Source organism: Galeopterus variegatus, unplaced genomic scaffold (assembly GCF_000696425.1).
Source record: "Galeopterus variegatus unplaced genomic scaffold, G_variegatus-3.0.2 Scaffold1447, whole genome shotgun sequence".
In the NCBI taxonomy this organism is placed as follows: Eukaryota; Metazoa; Chordata; class Mammalia; order Dermoptera; family Cynocephalidae; genus Galeopterus; species Galeopterus variegatus.
Window position 1 is genome coordinate 86768 of NW_007727558.1, and position 2197 is coordinate 88964.

Genomic DNA, 2197 nt, shown 5'->3' on the forward strand with positions numbered 1-2197 from the left:
AAAAGGATATTCAATAGAAATATTTGCAACTTTTAACTATTTATAAATCAGAAAAGACTTATGTAGGAATCAGAATACTATTATGTGAAAGCAACAGAAACTTCCTAAAGCTCCTCAGTATAAAGGAGGACTTAAATGCTATTAGGTGAAATAAAAATATGTTTGCACACCACTCCATGCACTCCATGTAGTTTTCAGTAATCAGCTGAGGCTGACAGAGCCTATTCTGTGGACTTCCCCTGTAGCACCTCTGCCCTCCTCCAAACATCACATTCCATACATATTTTTCTTTCTTTTTTTTTTTTTCCTTTTTATCTTTTTTTACTGACAGGTAATGGGATTGCAACCCTCGGCGTCACACCCGCACTGGGGACCGGCAACAGGATCCGCAACCCTTGGTGTTGCACCCACACCGCGCTCAGCCAGTGAGCGAGAACCGGTCTCCACATGGGATCCGAACCCTCAGCGGGAGCGCCGCCGCGCTCCCAAGCGGCGCACTCTCCAGTGCGCCACCGGGCCAGCCCCATACATATTTTTCTAACCTTGAACTTCTAATTTACTTTCCACTGGAAAAAAAAGTGATGTGCTTCCAGTAAATAATGCATCTTTATTATTTTAAATTTCTGTTTCTCTGAGGCAACTCATATTTTAGGTCTTTTACCCTAACTGCACAATCAAAAGCTATGGCCTTGCTTAAAGGCATTTGAGATTCCAGTAAAAAAGTAGGGAGTAATTCTGGAATTGTCAATTTTCTAGTTGTTCTAGAAATTGGACAAGTCTAGTGCCCTAGCAACAACTCACTCAACATGCCAAAGACCCAGCTGTACTGTATATGCCATTTATTTGCATACACTACCAACCACCTCAATCCTTCCCACTCCATCAGCAGAGACAAGTGAATATGCTTGGTATGCCATCTTCAAACGTGTGGCTCAGAGAGGCTGTTCCCCTTTATATGCTAACACCCAGGACATCAAGGAATAAGAAGTAGAAATGGCATAATTTGAAGTTTAAGACCTCCTGGGGGTAAGAAGAAGGAAAGGAAAAGTGTTAGAGGACTGTGGATATGACAGTCGGGGGCTAAGGAATAAGAAAAGAGGAATTTGGCTGTTAGATCCAACCCAGAACTTCTGCTGTTGAGTCTACTGTGTATCATAGAATGAGAAATAAGAATTAAACACTGTTCACATATGTAAAGTGTTCAAAGTTTTGGTTGCTCACAAAATATAATCACATGACTATAGTATAGCTTACATGTTAAAAAAAAAAGTAACACTAATAATAATCAAGGTATCATTGTTGATAACACCTACTTACAAAAAAGTGGGGGTTGGGGAAGTAAATCCTTTATCAATTTATTCTTAAAGAAAGGTACTGGTAACTGGTATGTTTTAAAGTGCTTATATGATTTCAATTCTTTCAGAAAAAAGGGGTCTCTGCCCAAGGAAATCTGTAAGAAAGAGAAAGGACCAAAATGATCAGCAAGAGATCCCTTCTTCAAGGAATTTACTCTAAAAGAAGAGGATGGGAAAAGTCAATAATTGGGATGAACTAATACAGATATAAGCTGGTCATTTAACTCTGTCAGGGATCTGACAAAAAGTAAACAGTGAATAGCATTCCTAATGCTCTCCTTAAAAATGTATTTATTTTAAAGCTTCTCACTTTTTGGCATAACTATATGCGACTTTCCAAGTGTTATTTTTTATTCCATGTATATGGAAGAAGATGTAATATTTGAAATAAAAGTACAGCCAGTGGTTTTAATTATACCTGCATATTAGAATCACTTGGCAAACTTTAAAAAATAAAAACAAACACTAAAGCTCAGGCACCATCCTCATCATCAACAGCAATGCCTGGACATCAGCATTTTTGAAAACACAACAGGTATTTTGAACAGTAGGGGTTAACTGCTAATACTGGCAGATACTACATGCACTGCTCACACAATCAATCGTAACTTTTTCTATACTTTATAATTTGCTCTCAGTAAATCTGTTAATCACTGTTAGAAGCAAGGCACATGTGGCAGACCAGTGACCAGTTAGTAATTCTCAGTCATGATCCATATTTATTAAAACGTTCTGCCTGCCACTGAACTGTATGCTTCAAAAGGGTGAATTTTATAGTATAAGAAATATATCTCAATAAAGTGATTTTTTAAAAAGTTCTCACTGATTCTTTTTACTGTCAG

General features: G+C 37.8%; 1 protein-coding gene across 1 annotated transcript in view; it reads right to left on the minus strand.

Moving 5' to 3' along the window:
- Nucleotides 1-2197, minus strand: part of ASXL2 (additional sex combs like transcriptional regulator 2) — a 149379-nt gene that overhangs the window by 9574 nt on the left and 137608 nt on the right. The gene's annotated exons all lie outside the window — the stretch shown is intronic.